Source organism: Jaculus jaculus, chromosome 2, assembly GCF_020740685.1.
Source record: "Jaculus jaculus isolate mJacJac1 chromosome 2, mJacJac1.mat.Y.cur, whole genome shotgun sequence".
NCBI classification, from domain to species: domain Eukaryota; kingdom Metazoa; phylum Chordata; class Mammalia; order Rodentia; family Dipodidae; genus Jaculus; species Jaculus jaculus.
The window spans coordinates 33,827,718-33,844,889 of NC_059103.1; positions in this window are offsets into that span (position 1 = coordinate 33,827,718).

Consider the following 17,172-nt stretch of genomic DNA (forward strand, 5'->3'; position numbering starts at 1 on the left):
ATGCCAGGGCTTCCACACACATGCACCACCTTGTGCATCTGACTTATGGGGGCACTGGGGAATTAAACCTGGGTCCCAAGACTTCCCAGGCAAGTGCCTTAACCACTAAGCCATCTGACCAGCCCTTTTTTTTTTTTGAGGCAGGATCTTACCTGGAACTCACTCTGTAGACCATGCTGGCCTTGAATTCAATGACCCTTCTACCTCAGCTTCCTGAGCGCTGGGATTGAGTGTGCACCACTGTGGGTTCCTGGGTCCTTGGGCTGGCTGTGGTCCCCCAAGACATCCCAGGCAACCAGGGTGGTAAGCCCATGAGAATCACTCTCAGGAAATAGCTTCCATGAACAGCTCTCAGTTTATTGTCAGGGAAATGGGTTAATAAGCAGAGGGTCATAAGAGGATTGGAAGTACATGGTTGCTTGCTGATGCCTAATTCGCACATGGGGACATTCATTTCAGCACATATGCAATGACTGGGGGAGGGGCTATGCAAAGGTGCTGGCTGATACCATATAAGGAGTTTCCTAGGCAACTGGCCAAAGGCCACAGGGTTATGGGCAAAGCCTAAGTCTTATCTGAATGTTTAGGTATCCCATGCTTGGAGGAGTAGCCTTCCTTCCAGCCAATCTCGGGGTATGAGATTTTGTCCAGGGGTCCAGGCTCACTGTGACCCCTAAGAATAGGGGGAAGATCCTGGCTCAGTGCAAACCCCCCTCCCAAGAATGAGGGAGGAGCTCCCCTGGTAGCTTTGCTTTAACCCAGGACCCTGCCTATGTCCGGCACACCACCACACCCAGATTTTTGTATAAGTGCCAAAGACCTGAACTCAAGTGCTCATGGCTACCAGGCAAGGGCTTTATCCACTGAGACAGCTCCTCAAAATCCCCCAAATGCACATGTTTTTTGGAAAACTTAAAGATTCACTAGCTGGGCATTGTGGCGCACACCTTTAACCCCAGCATTCAGGAAGCAGAGGTAGAGGATTGCAGTGATTTCGAGGCCACCCTGAAACTACTAAATGAGTTCCAGATCAGCCTGGGCTAGAGCAAGACTCTACCTCGAAATAATAATAAAGATTCACAAGAGCATAAAGAATGAAGAGGAGCCAGGCGTGGTGGCGCATGCCTGTGATCCCAGCACTCAGGAGGCCGAGGGAGGAGGATCTCCATGAGTTCAAGGCCACCCTGAGACTATAATAGTGAATTACAGGTCAGCCTGGGCTAGAGCAAGATTCTACCATGAAAAACTAAAAAAAGAATGAACAGAAAACAACCACTCCTTCCTAGTCTCCCCAACCTGATTTTCTGCAGAGCTTGATGCAAAGCCAGGTTTTTTCCAGCCCTGATCCAATGTCCCCAGGACTGTCCATCTGAGCCCATACCTGTTCCCAGCATGCCCCAGTCCTTGTCAACCTGTCCTACATCTCTTGTGCTCTCCTGGGGAGCACAGATCCAATTTGGATCCATGTGTTTCTGTCTTTCAGGGAACTGACCGTGGAGGAAGGGCTGCAAAGTCCCAGGGCCTTGGTTGTGACATACTTACAGCCAGCCGCCAAGCCATTGAGTAAAAATAACGGTTTCTTCAAGGAAGAATATGGCATGTATATGTCATCCATGTGGCCTGATTGGGGTGCCTTGGATCTTCTCTACACGTAGTTCGATGGGAGAGATACCACCAGTGAAGATACTCAACAATGGACACTGCAAGCCTTAAATTTTTCAGCCAGGCCAAATGAGCCAATGGGTGCAATAGTGGGAGGTCTGTCATGGTGGAAACCAACTGCCCTCCAACTGGACTGGAGGCCGGCTCCATAGGGGGAAAAAAAAAACATCCCTGATATTAAAAACTTAAAACAGGGGTAGTCATGAGCCCTAGGGGTGTAACATCTGCTGATGTCTGGAAAAATGTATATACTATGCTTATCAAACTGCCCAGTAAGCACTTCTCTTAATATTTATACCCTTATATTAATGCTACTCTCGCTTTGGGTAGAGAATCTTCTCTTTTCAGATGGCAGTGACCTTGGGTTGACTCAGAAGGTATCATAGTGCTGGAAAGAAGTGACTAGAGTACTGAGTAACATCTCAATCACACCTTCCAAGGCTCAGGGTCTAATGCAGAAGAGGTGGTGGAAAGAATGTAAGAGCCAAAGGAGGTGTAGGACTCCTTACAATGTGCTCCCTCCAGACATAAAATGGCCTGGATATCCATGACCTCATAGTGCCTGACACTACCTACACAAGACCATCGTAAGAGGAGGAAAAGATCATGACATCAAAGTAAAAGAGAGACTGGCTGAGATGGGGAGGGGATATGATGGAGAATGGAATTTCAAAGGGGAAAGTGGGAGGGGGAGAGAGGGTATTACCATGGGATTTTTTTTTTTGTTTTGTTTTTTTTGTTTGTTTTTCGAGGTAAGGTCTCACTCTGGCCCAGGCTGACCTGGAATTCACTATGGAGTCTCAGGGTGGCCTCAAACTCACGGCGATCCTCCTACCTCTGCCTCCCGAGTGCTGGGATTAAAGGCGTGCACCACCACGCCCGGCTTGGGATTTTTTTATAATCATGGAAAATGTTAATTAAAATTGAGAAAAAATAAATAAATAAGTAAATAAAAAACGAAAAAAAGAAATTCTGAGCTAGACAGCATTCTAAGAAGACAGGGCCTGGGTGTGGTGGCACACAACTTGTGGGAGGCAGAGCTAGGAGGATCACCGTGAGTTCCAGGTTAATCTGGACTAGAGTGAGACCCTACCTCAAAAATAAAAGAAGAAGGACGAGGAGAAGACAGGTCCTAAAATGCCCAATTCACAGCTGTCCCCAAAGCTTGGCTCAGTCGGTTCTCATGAAAACAGTGTAGGATGAATGATGCAAGTGGGTCCACCAGGCGAAAATATAACTACAAGCCCATGTTCACTCTATCTTTCTTTCCCTTTGTTCTTTTTTGTTGTTGTTGCTGTTTTGTTTTTTCATGGTGGTAGAGTTTCACTTTAGCCTGACCTGGAACTTGCTTTGTAGTCCCAGGCTGGCCTCAATCTCTGCAATCCTCCTACCATTGCCTCCCAAGTGCTGGGATTAAAGGTGTGTGCGACCGTATCTGGCATCCCTTTCCTTTCTTTTTTTGTGTATGTGTGTGTGCATGCATGTATGTGTGCTCATATGTGTGTGTGCATGCATGTGTACATGTAGGCCAGAGATTGATGGTGGGTGTCTTCCTTAGCCATTCTCTGGCTTACTTTTTAAATTAATTAACTTATTTCATATGTGTGTGCCAGGGTCTCTTGCCACTGCAAAGGAACACCTGTCTGGCTTTACATGGGTGGCTGGGGAATTGAACACGGGCTGTCAGACTTTGCAAGCAAGCCAGCACATTTGACTTCTGAGCCATCCCACCAGCCCCTCCATGGTTTGTTTTTTGTTTTTTTTTTTGAGACCTGGTCTCACGGAACTTAGAGCTCACTGTTTCAGCTAGACCAGCTAGCCAGTGAGCACCAGGGATTCCCTATCTCTGCCTCCCCATCTCTGGGATTGCAGACGTGCACAGCCATGCTGGGCTTTTATGTGCACGCTGGGGTCTGAACTCAGGGCCTCATGCCAGTGCTGCAAGCTGGAGAGTGGGTGGACTCTCCAGCTAGCGCTTTCTCCCTCCCTCCTCTTTTTCCTTCCTTCCTCCCTTATTTCTTTCATTCTTTTTTGTGGCTGGCTTCTTTTCTATGGGAGGCGGGTGTGTGTGTGTGTGTTCACTTGTAAGCGTGGGTGTGCACCTGCCATGGTGGAGGTCGGAGGACAACTCGCTAGTCAGTCCTTTGCATCCCCTTCTTTGTGGCAGGGTTACTTTCTACCTCACTGTTCATCTTTGCTGCACTCACTGAGCTTCTGTGCTCCTGGAAAATTCTGTCTCCACCTCCATCTCCTCATTAGTGTGCTGGGTTTACAGAAGCCCACTGCAGCCTCCAGCTTTGTGTGTGCACACGGGGACTCAAACTTGGGCACTCAGGCTTGGGTACAAAGGCTTTATCCACCGAGCCACCTCTCCATCCCCTGCCCCCCTTGTCTTTTCAAGTCAGGGTCTCGCTCTAGCCCAGGCTGACCTGGAATTCACTCTAGTGTAGTCTCACGGGGGCCTTGAACTCACTGCGATCCTCCTACTTCTGTCTCCTGAGTGCTGGGATTAAAGGTGTGTGCCACCATGCCTGGCACATTCTTTTTTGTGTGCGTGTGTCTCTTTATTTTGGTCAGATTTGCTAAAGGTTTATCAATTTCATTTATCCTTTCAAAGAACCAATTCTTTGCTTCATTGATTCTTTGGATTGTTCCTCTTGGTTTCCATTTCATTAATTTATGCCCTAATCTTTATTATTTCTTCCTGTCTACTGATTTTCAGTTTGCCTTGTTCTTCTTTTTCCAAGGCTTTAAGGTGAAGCATTAAGTTGTTTACTGGTGACCTTTCTAATTTCTTAATATAGGCACTTAAGGCTATAAATTTTCCTCTTAGGGCTGCCTTCATTGTGTTCCAAGGTTTTGGTATGTTGTGTTCTCATTATCATTTGACTCTATGAATGTTTTGATTTCCTTTCTTTTTTTTTGGTTTTTCAAGGTAGGGTCTTACTCCAGCCCAAGCTGACCTGGAATTCACTATGGAGTCTCAGGGTTGCCTCGAACTCACAGCAATCCTCCTACCTCTGCCTCCCCAGTGCTGGGATTAAAGGCGTGCGCCACCACGCCCGGCTTTCTTCTTGATTTCTTCATTGACCCATTCATCATTTAGTAGTGTATTGCTTAGTGTCCATGATTTTGCATATGCTCTATAGCTTTTCTTGCTATTGATTTGTAGTTTGATCCCATTATGATCAGATAGAGTGCAAGGAATTATTTCAATTTTCCTGTATTTGTTAATATTTGGTTTGTGTCCTAACATATGGTCTATTTTAGAGAATGTTCCATGTGCTTCTGAAAAGAATGTGTATTCTGTAGCATTTGGATGAAATGTCCTGTATATATCTGTTAGGTCCATTTGTTCTATGACCTCATTTAATCTAGATGCCTCTCTGTTTATTTTTTGTTGGGATGACCTGTCAATTGATGAGAATGGGGTGTTGAAGTCACCCACTACAACTGTGTTTGGTGTTATCTGTGACCTTAGTTCTAATGGTATTTGATGAAGTTGGGAGCCCCCATGTTAGATGCATATGTGTTTAGGATTGTAAGTCCTCCTGTTGGGGTGTGCCTTTAATCAATATACAGTGGCCTTCCTTAACTAATTTCTTAACTAATGTTGGACTGAAGTCTACCTTGACAGATATTAGGATAGCAACCCCTGCTTATTTTCTAGGCACATTTGCTTGAAACACCATTTTCCAACCTTTCACCCTAAGATAGTGTCCATCCTTTGTAGGAAGGTGAGTTTCTTGGAGGCAACAAATTGAAGAATCCTGCTTTCTAACCCAGTCTGCAAACCTGTGTCTTTTGGTTGGGGCATTGAGGCCGTTGATAGTAAGAGATATTATTGAAAGGTATGTACTTATTTTTGCCATTTTTTGTAGTTCTTCTGGTTTTACCTTTGTTCTCTTGTATTATTTGAGTATTGTTTGTTTTTTCCGGGTTCCTTATATGTGTGCTTTTCTCTTCAGCATGGAGGATTCTTTCAAGTATTTTCTGTAGAGCTGGTTTTGTCTTCAAATATTCCTTTAGTCTGCTTTTGCTGTGGAATGTCCTTATTTCTTCGTCTATTTGAATGGATAGCTTTGCAGGATAAAGTAACCTTGGTTGGCAGTTATCTTTCAGAACTTGGAATACATCACTCCAAGCCCTTTTGCCATTTTAAAGTTTGTGTTGAGTAATCTGCTGTGACCCTGATGGGCTTGCCTTTGTAGATAACTTGATTTTTCTCTCTAACTGCTTTCAATATATTTTCTTTGGTTTGTGTGTTTGGTAGTTTGATTATAATATGGCAGAGAGAGGTTCTTTCCAGGTTTTGTCTGGTTGGTGTTCTAAAGGATTCCTGTATCTGCATTGGCACCTCTTCCCAATTTGGGGAAAGTTTTCTTCTATGATTTTATTGAAAATGCCTACTATGCCTTTGGAGTGAGATTCTTCTCCTTCTACTATATCCTGAATTCTTATGTTTGATCTTTTCATAGTGTCCCAAATATCTTGAAATTCCCATTCATACTTTCCTATTAGTTTTTCTTTTTGTTGGACTGTATTGGATCTGCCACCTGGTCTTCTAGCTTAGATATTCTGTCCTCTCCTTCATCCATTCTACTGGTGAGATTTTCTACAGAAATTTTTTTTTTTTTATTTCATTGACTGTGTTCTTCATTGCTAGTAATTTGGGCTGGTTTTTCTTTGTTATTTGTATTTCCTTATTTATGTCTTGTACTGACCTCTTTATTTCATCAAATTGGTTTCCTGTGTCTTCTTTGATTCCTGTGATTTCCTCTTTCATCCCTTTGATTTCCTCTTTGACTTCTTTGAACATATTTATAATCATTCTTTTGAAATCTTATTCAGGCATTTCCTCTCAATCATTCTTCCTGGAGGTCATTTCTGATGCATTAATACTTTTTGGTAGATTTATATTATCTTGATTTTTGGTGTTTCTTGTGTTAGAATGTACATATTTTTACATCTTAATGCTTGGGTTTTCTAAGTAGCTGCAGTATTATTAGATGTATCAATCAATCTGATAGTATATATTTTCAGGGTAGGAGCTTAAGTTGCTAGGTGTGACTCTTAAGACTCTCAGAGTATCTACAAAAGTGACCCTTGATGTTGGGCTTGCCTGCTATGAGGGTATTCAAGTAGGCTGAGTGGAACAAAATACAGGCAAATTCTAAAATTTAACTAAACAATGTTCACTTTCAATGAAAAAGAGTATTTATGCAAGAGTAGGTATTATGACAACCAGATCCAACAAAGTCTCAATCCCCTAGGGTGTGTGTTGCCCCACATCCTTAATCCTGTCAACTAGGAGGTTAAGATTTCTGGTCTGTTGAGGGTTCCAAGTCAGCTTGTGACCAAGTGAGACCCTTCCCTAATGAACAACAGAAGAGAAAACAAAGCCACTATAAATCAGGAAGCAACAAATAACAAGCCCAAAATATAGCTTATTTAAGAACAGCAAATCTGGGCTGGAAAGATGGCTTAGCGGCTAAGGCACATGACACACAAACAAACGTCTCTTCTTTCTAGGCTCCAGGGGTTACAGTCTCCCCCACTAAGGCTCAACTCTCTCTAACCCAAGGTAAGTAGCTTGGTTTCCTCCTTACTCCCACCCCAGGACAACTAACCCTACACTGCAAACAGCATCTTCGCTCTCTCTCCCCTCCTACTCCAAGGAAGAAATCCTATCTTTTCTTGGTTTTGCTGGGTTTCTCAGAACATGTATTCCCAGTTTTTCCAGGGAAAACCCCTCTTTGACAAAGCTAAGGGGACTAGCATGAACCCCTCAATCCCAAGAGCAAGGTAGATGCTGCTTTTGCTCGCTCATGAGATGCTCTCCTGACGGCACCAGCCCTGGCTCTTCCCGAGCTCCAGCAGACACTTCCTCTCTATAGCACTGAAAAGGGAGGAATGGCGCTGGGAGATCTGGGACAGATGAAAGGCCCCTCTTTTGCCCCAGTGGCCCACCTCCCCAAACAATTAGAAACCTCTGTTTGGAGCTGGCAACCTTGCCTACGTGCCTTAGCCTCAGCAGTACTCCTGGCCCAGGAAGTGTAAAAACTCACCTTGGCCAAGAGCTCACAGTTTTATCACCTCCTAGGTTCAAGGAACTCCTCTCTAACTCTTGCCTGTCATCCCTAACCCCTCCCAAACTTCACCCTCTTAATATTCTCAATGCTTCGCTCTCCTTTCTTAATTAATTTAATCTTGCCAACCATACCACCTGCTTCCTGTGCAATTCACTGGAACGTCCCCTCATAACTGCAGTTCCCTTGTTCAATGTCACTTCCACTTCGGGGCCTCCCTGTTTCTGGAATCCCCTCTCAAGACTCCCTATCCCTCTTTCCTGTCCAAACTGCCTTGACTGTTGGCATAAGGACATTTCTCAATGCTGGCGAGGAACTTTCAAAAACAACTCTATTGAAGCAGCTGTGGTGGCACACGCCTTTAATCCCAGTACTCAGGAGGCAGAGGTAGGAGATCACTGTGAGTTCAAGGCCACCCTGAGACTCCAGAGTGAATTCCAGGTCAGCCTGGGGTATAGTGAGCCCCTACCTAGAGAAACCGAAAATTAAAAGAAAAACGAACAACAAAAAACGCACCTTGCCAAGGGAATCTCCTTCTGTTGTGGCTCCACCCTGTACACGTGCGTCTCCCCGCCACGCCCCCGTCGCTCCCGTGTGCCCAGGAGGGGAGCTGGTGCTTCTCCCCAGCAGCGCGGTAGGGGCGGCACAAGGCCTCCGCGCTGCCCTGGGGAGGGCAGGAGGGCCGGCCGCAGCTTTCAGAACCGAGCGCCACAGTGCACGGTCCACTGCCGCCCCACCACCGCCACGGGACCAACGACCCTCTGCTATCAGTGTCTTACAGAACCGCTGAGCCCTCGAACTCTTGACGGCAGACAAAGGAGGGACAAAGAAAAAAAAATAAAAGGCTGGGATGTTAGGTTGGACCAGGTCCCAAGATGTAGTCGCTACAGATGACAGAATAGCAATGAGATGAGAAATGGCCTTACAGGAAAATACAAGAACCAAGCTGACTACATTTCTCAGAAACCACCAGACCCCTGGTTTCCCCTTGCCCATAGGCCAGTATCCTCTTTACCTTATCCGCGTTTACCTAACCTGTTTTGATGACACACCCTAACAGCCTGACCATAATCTCATGATTAACAGAAAAATTCCCCGGAAGAAACTCCCCTCCTGTTGCAGTCCTGTTCGCATTGCTGGTAGAAATCACCCAACCAAGAGCAGCTTCTGGGAAAAAGAGATTTATTTTGGCTTACAGGCTCCAGGGGAAGCTCCACGATGGCAAGGGAAAACGATGGCATGAGCAGAGGGTGGACATCATCACCTGGCCAACATAAGGTGGACCACAGCAACAGGAGGGTGTGCCAAACACTGGTATGAGGAAACTGGCTATAAAGCCCATAAGCCCGCCCCCAACAATTCCCTCCAGGAGGCATTAATTCCCAAATCTCCATCAGCTGGGAACGTAGCATTCAGAACACTTAAGTTTATGGGGGACACCTGAATCAAACCAGCACACCTCCTAACGTCACAAATGAGCTCACCATTCCCCCATCCCCTCCCAGCAGAAAGGAAGGCCTTATGACACCTAGCCTTTGAAACCCAAGGGGCTGTAGGAGGCAGCCCAGAAGCTTGTGTCTTTCCCAAATAGAACTTTTACTTTGCTTCAGAGTGGTCTTGCGGGGTCTGGTCATTCATGAACCTTACAAACGCTTCAACATATTGGTATTGGCAATGACTTTTTTGAACATAACCTCAGTTGTTCTCTAGGTCCCACGCAAGCCAGACGCACAAAGGTGGCACATGCATCTGGAGTTTGTTTGCAGAGGCTAGAGGCCCTGGGGCGCCCATTCTCTCCCTCTTTCTCTAGTAAATAAATAAAATAATATTTTCAAAATAAATTTAGCATGGCCAAGCGGCGCGCGGCCGAGCCGCTGGCGCTGCACGTGCCCTGCAAGCGGCTTCTGCTCTGGCTTCCCCGGGAGCCGCCGCCGCTCTGGACTCGGCCGGCGGGGCTGCGCGGCCGGGAAGCGCGGAATCGACGCGGGCGCCTCGCCGAGCCAGCGCGGACCGCGAGGAGCCCGAGAGCCGGGCCCGGACCCGCGGGACGCCGCCGCCGCCCGCGCAGCCCCGGGCCGGGAGGAGCCCACGACGGGGCGCAGGGGGCGCCTGGGGTCGGCGGGCGCCAGTCCAAGGAAGAGTTCGGCAGAGTAATACATTCCGGTGTGGAGGAATCCTGTACCGCCTATGGACCGGGCGGGTGTCCAGGGAGCGAGTGAAGCCAGCCTGGCCGGCAACACTTCAGGACAAGAACGGAGTGGCTGAGATCGGCGTGGAGTCTCGACAAGAACTGCTGACAAAATAGAATTCACTAAATTTGCAGAGTCCTAAGGAAAGAGTGACTTTCCATACTTGACATTGTTTCTAGACCTGAAAATAAGTAAAAACTATTTTGACAATAATTAACTATAGTTACTATTGACCTCCCAGTGGGGATTTATCAAGGATATGGTAGAGTTATAGGTGAAATATTTTCTGTACATGTTTTTTAATGAAGACAGTTTTGTTCGGGATCTAACTGTGAAGATACACTAGTCTTACAGAAAGGAGTATGGCAGTTGTAGACATAGATGGGAAGCACACATACCTGTCTCCCTCTGTCAAATCTTTGCACTGATAAAAAGTTTGTGGAATATGCAGTGAATATCATTTTATAGAACTAGTATTAAAATATTTTCTAGTACATCTACTGACTCAGCTGAACAAATCGGTGACTTGAATATCTATGCAAAATTACCATGTGGGAGATACTTTCTGAAAGCTGATAATGTTCTAAAAGAACTTTGTAAATTGAACTCGTGAGAATTTCAATTTGGGAAGCATTTTAACTTTCGATATTTGATGTCTGTTAAACTGCTATGGCAATCAAAACAATGGGAAGTGGGTGCCTGCCCCTCCCCCTTCTAAGATAAAAAGAATTTATTCTATGATCAGTTTATTGACTTTAATTACTTTGAGGACATTTTTGTTACTACTTTAGACCTGTAGTTCTCAACACTTTAAAAGCCTTTACATGAGCCCCATTCAAGACACTTCCTTAAATCTTCTGGAAGTGGGCCTTACATGCTGACACTTCACACACCAGTCCTCTCCTTCGTTTCTCTAATGTGCAGACAGGGCTGGGAACCACTAGACCAATGATAGTTTTTCCTACTTAAAGGTGATGACTAATTTGAGCTATTCATTAGTTTTGTCCTTGTTTTGCTCTGCTGATGGCTAAGTTACTTTGTTACTGCAACTATTTTGTTGTTAAAAATAAATTAACAGGGCTGGAGAGATGGCTTAGCGGTTAAGCGCTTGCCTGTGAAGCCTAAGGACCCCGGTTCGAGGCTCGGTTCCCCAGGACCCACGTTAGACAGATGCACAAGGGGGCGCATGCATCTGGAGTTCGTTTGCAGTGGCTGGAGGCCCTGGTGCACCAATTCTCTCTCTCTCTCTGCCTCTTCCTCTGTCACTTTCAAATAAATAAATAAACATAAAACAAAAAAAATTTAAAAAAAAAGAAAAATAAATAAATTAACAATTTGTGTTTGAGTTATGTATCAATGACTAATTTAATTTTTGTGCTGCATCCACAATGTTGGCTTTGTTACTGAATAGCTTGTCACTATATTATATTTTGTTGATATTAAATGTGAAATGTGGAGAAGTGATAAATAGTGTCTACCTCAGAGTGACATTTGTTGTCTAGGGCTCTAAGTACTTTATATGCACCTCTTGTTTAAAGTAGAGCCAGCAAGTCATTAGAGTACAAACTGGCTTCTTCCTGTTTTTTTCTGCTGTAACTGTGACTAGAAGTTTCAGGATAAATATAAAATAATGGAAAAAAATAAATTTAAATTTTTAAAAAATAGGCTATGGAATTAAATAGAGTTCTCAAATGAAGAAATACAACCAGGCGTGGTAGTGCATGCCTTTAATCTCAGTATTTGGTAGGCAGAGGTAGGAGGATTGCTGTGAGTTCGAGGCCACTCTGAGACTACATAGTGAATTCCAGGTCAGCCTGGGCTCCAGTGAGACCCTACCTGGAAAAACCAAAAGAAAAAAAAGGAAGAAGAAATACAGATGGCCTATAAACATGTAAATATGTTCTGCATCTACTCCTACAGCTTTGAGTTGCTGTCAGAAAACACCCAACCAAGACCAGCTTGTTAGAGGAAAGAGTTTATTTTGGTTTACAGACTTGGGGTGAAGCTTCATGATGACAGGGGAAATGATGGCATAAGCACAGAGTGGACATCACCTGGCCAACATCAGGTAGACAACAGCAACAGGACAGTGTACCAAACACTGGCATGGGGAAGCTGACTCTAACACCCATAAGCCCACCCCCAACAATACATCACCTCCAGGAAGCTACAATTCCTAAATTGCCACCAGCTGGGGTCCTAGCACTTAGAACATATAAGTTTATGGGGGGACACCTGATTCAAGTCACCACATTCCATTTCTGGCCCTCATAAACTGATAACCACCCATGATGTAAAATGTAATGCATTTAGTCCAACTTTAAAAGTCTCTGTCTCTCTCTCTCTCTCTGTCTCTCTCTCTCTCTCTCTGTCTCTCTCTCTCTATATATATATATTTTTATTTTTTATTTTTTTTTTTTTGGTTTTTTCGAGGTAGGGTCTCACTCTGGTCCAGGCTGACCTGGAATTAACTCTATAGTCTCAGGGTGGTCTTGAACTCATGGTGATCCTCCTACCTCTGCCTCCCGAGTGCTCGGATTAAAGGCGTGTGCCACCACGCCCGGCTGTTCTCTCTATATTTTTTAATCAATCCAAGTGATGTTCAAACATCCCCAAATTCCAAGGTCTTTTAACTAAGCTGAAATACCAAAAATAAAACAAAACACATGGCACAGAATAAACATTCACACTGCAAAAGATGGCACTGGACATAGCAAAGAAATATTCAACCAATACAAGATTTAAAACAAACAGGGCAAACATAAAGCTGTAACTCCAAGTCTGACACCTCTAACCAGTGACAATTCTCCAAGTCTAATCAGTGACCAGTTTCTGGAGTTCCGATTCTGCCCCTCTAGGTAGGCTACTCACAGTCCTGGAAAACCACATCTGGTGCTGGCAGCTTTCCTTAGTAGCGATTCCACAGTCCTGGCATCTCATTGGCTCTCCACTGAAACCCAGAGATCATCTTCATAACTCCATCAGCCTCCACACAGATAATCCAGCAAGCCTGCTTCACATTGCCCATGACCATTTCCAAAAACAAAACAAAACAAAACCGTGTTGCAAATTCAATGACCCTCTCTTTCCTGCATTTGTTATACCAATTTGTTAATCTAGGGGGGAATAAAGCAGACTTTGAAGAACAGGACACTCCTTTAGCATTCAGACCCCCCTTCAAATGATTCTGCATTCTTCCTGTGTTTCCAATGCAGATCAGTCCAATCTCAATGGTTGTAATCTATCAAACAATTGCAGCTGAACTGGTAGCAGTTTCAGTCCAAAGATTTCCTCTTTTTCTGTGTCATATCCCTCTGCTCACACCAGTCCATTTCTACACAATGCCACCCTGCACAAGTTCTCAGGACATGGGCATAACAGCAAGCCTTTCAAACTGCTTCTATGCAAAGCTCTTTCTTCCCCTCGTAAGCCAAACCTCACAGTCCATAGTTCTTCTTACATTCAGGTCTTTCAACTCTGACCAGAACAGTCCATCAAGCTGTACTTACAGCACTGCAAGGTCTCTCTTAGGCCAAGGTTTCAAATTGGTCCATATTCCTCCTGCAAATCAGTTCTAATTGACCAAAACCACAGAATCAGTTTTCTAGCAGTAATGACCCCACTTCTCAGTACCTAGCTACAAATGTTTGGACTTGTGAGTTGGAGTGAAAATTGGTAGCAGAGGCCAGTAAGCTAGAAAGGGGCTATGGGGGGGGGGCTTAAGGAGAGGGTATTGGGTATGTGTAAGTAGATGAACAGATCACTGGGGATGCAATGGCCTAAGTAAGATCATGGGAAGGGATTGAGTAAAGAAAGGGTGGAAGGAGGGCTCATCAAAATTTAGTATGTCATGAATAAGTCATATAGAAACCTACTTTTTTGAAGCTGGGCGTGGTGGCGCATGCCTTTAATCCCAGCACTTGGGAGGCAGAGGTAGGAGGATTGCCATAAATTCTAGGCCACCCTGAGACTCCATAGTGAATTCCAGGTTAGCCTGGGCTACAGTGAGACCCTACCTCGAAAATTAAAAACAACAACAAAAAATCTACTTTTTTGGATAATGGTGCACCCAGAAGCCATAGATTGCTACTAGAAAAATTTAAATGCCAGGGATGGGATACTTTTGATTGAGTTGTTAGCCAGGGAGGTCCCTGATGCCCCCAAAATATCATAGGCCAATGCTAAGACTCTTGCTTTCCCACCAGAACTAGATGGTAAGATCCTACTGCTAAAGACTACGCATACTTGGGCTGCAGGTCACTGAGAAATTAAGCTGGAGCTCAAATGAAAACTTCCTCCCTGTAGACCAGCTGACAAAAAGCTGGAAAAAGCTATGCTGTATACAGTCCTATGGGAGAGAGAAGTCATCAGCAGTGATAAACAACAGTGGACATTACAAGCCTTAAGTTTGGCCAGTCAGGCCAAATGAGCCAACAGTGCAATTGTGCATGTCTGTGTTGGGGGAAACCAACTGTTCTCTAATTGGACGGGAGGCCCACTCCATGGGAGGGAATACATACATGCCTGATACCGAAAACCTAGTCAAAAGCCTATGACAGAAGAGGTCATGAGTCCTACAGGAATAATATCTGCTGCTGTCTGGCTAAATGTACATACTATGCTCATCAAACTGACCAGCAAGCACTTCTCTTAATGTTCATACCCATATACTAATGCTACTCTCACTTTTGGTTACAGAAGCTTCTCTTCTCAGATGGCATTAACCTCTGGGATGACTCAAAAGTCACCAGTGTGCTGAGAAGAAATGACAGTGCGGTGTTCAGCACTGAGACATCTCTATCACACCTTCCAAGGCTCAGGGTCCATTGTGGAAGAGGTGGTGAAAAGAATGTAAGAGCCAAAGGAAGGGTACAATGTAATCTTCCAAACATAAAATGGCCAGGATATCCATGACCTCAGTGTCTGGCACTACCTATACAGGACCCTCATAATAGGAGGAAATGATGATGACATCAAAATAAAAGAGAAACTGATTGAAAGGGTAGGGGGTATGATGGAGGGTACATTTGTAAAGGGGGAATTGGGGGAGGAGAGGGAATGATCATGGCTTTTTGTTGAGAATCATGGATGTTGTCAATAAAAAAAAAAAAAAGTTTAAAAAAACCAGGTCCTTTAAAAAAATTAAGGTCAGCTGGACATGGTGGCACATGCCTTTAATCCCAGCACTTAGGAGGCAGAGGTAGGAGGATCACTGTAAGTTCCAGGGCAGCATGAGCTAGAGTGAGACCCTACCTTGAAAAAACCAGCGACCACAACAACAAAAAGTCAAGAAACACCTGTCTCACTACAAAACAAAATAAAAACTCTGGAAGGTTCTAGGAGGAAGAGAGATGGATGCATACTGACTTAAGTCCAACACAGGTTCCTTTGGCTGCTGGGGGGATGGTAGAGAAACATTGTCTTCTCTGCTTTTTACAAAGCCGAAAGTGCCACAGCTAAAGCAACCTGGGCCTGAGAGGGCTCCGTGCATCACAGGTGGCTCTCAAGTCACCCCTCTACCCTTCAGTTAACCAAGGTTCCCTTTCCTGGTAATAAAAGAATGAATGCATGAATGGCTTTATTTCATCATGTGGAAAAGTGCACTGTTGCAGTCCAGTTCGCATTGCTGGTAGAAATCACCTAACCAAGAGCAGCTTCTGGGAAAAAGATATTTATTTTGGCTTACAGGCTCCAGGGGAAGCTCCACGATGGCAGGGGGAAACGATGGCATGAGCAGAGGGCGGACAACACCCCCTGGCCAACATAAGGTGGACAATAGCAACAGGAGAGTGTGCCAAACACTGGCATGGGGGAACTGGCTATAAAGCCCTTAAGCCCACCCCCCAACAATACACTCCCTCCAGGAGGCATTAATTCCCAAATATCCATCAGCTGGGGAGCTAGCATTCACAACACCTAGGTTTATGGGGGACACCTGAATCAAACCACCACATTCCGCCCCTGGCCCCCATAAACTGATATCCATACATGATGTAAAATACAATGCATTCAGTCTGACTTTAAAAGTCCCCATAGTTTTTATCAATTCCAATGATGTTCATACATCCCCATAGTTCAAGAAATTTTAAGTGAGCCGTAATACCAAAAAATAACCTAAAAAAACCCATAATGGCACAGAATATTCACACTGCAAAAGATGGCATTGGGCATAGCAAAGAAACATTCAACCAATACAAGATTTAAAACAACCAGGGCAAACATCAAACTCTGTAGCTTCAAGTCCAGCAACTCTAGCCAGTGACAAATCTTCAAGTCCGATAATTCTAACCAGCAGCAAGTCTCTGGCATTCCAATTCCGCCCCTCCAGCTAGGCTACTCACAGTCCTGGAAAACTTCATCGGGGCCGGCAGCTCCTCGGCAGCCATCTCATGGTCCCGGCATCTCCACTGGGTCTCCACTGCAAGCCACGGTTCATCCTCATGGCCCCATGGGGTCTCTATGCAGGCAACCAGCAAACCTGCTTCACACTGCCCATGGCCATTTCCAAAACACAAGACCGTGTTGCAAACTCAATGACCCTCTTTCCAGCATTTCTTATACTCCACAATACCAGGTAGGGTGCCAATTTGTTAATCCAGGGGGGAATAAAGCAGACTTTGAAGAAATGGACTCCTTGAGCACTCTGGCCCCTTCAAAAGAGCTGACATTCTTCTTGTTGCCCCAGCGCAGGTCAGCTAGCCCATTCTCAAAGGTCGTAATCTATCAGTTGCAGCTGAACGGGCAACAGTTCACCCAAAGATTTTTCTTTCTGTGCCATATCCCTCTGCTCACACCAGTTCATTTCTACGCAAAGCAACCCTGCACAACTTCTTAGGACATGGGCACAAGAGCAAGCTTCTCACACAAACTGCTAGCCCAGTCCAGGCACAGCTCTTTCTCACCCTCATAAGCCAAACCTCACAGTCCATAGTTGTTACTGCCTTCAGGTCTTTCAGCTCTGACCAGGATAGACCATCAAGCTGAACTTACAGCACTGCAAGGCATCTCTTAGGCCAAGGTTTTAAGTCCCCCCACATTCCTCTTGAAAATCAGCTCCAAAAGGCCGAAGCCACATAGTCAGGTGTCTAGCAGCAATCCCACTCCTCGGTACCACTTTACTGTTGCAGTCCAGTTCGCATTGCTGGTAGAAATCACCCAACCAAGAGCAGCTTCTGGGAAAAAGATATTTATTTTGGCTTACAGGCTCGAGGGGAAGCTCCACGATGGCAGGG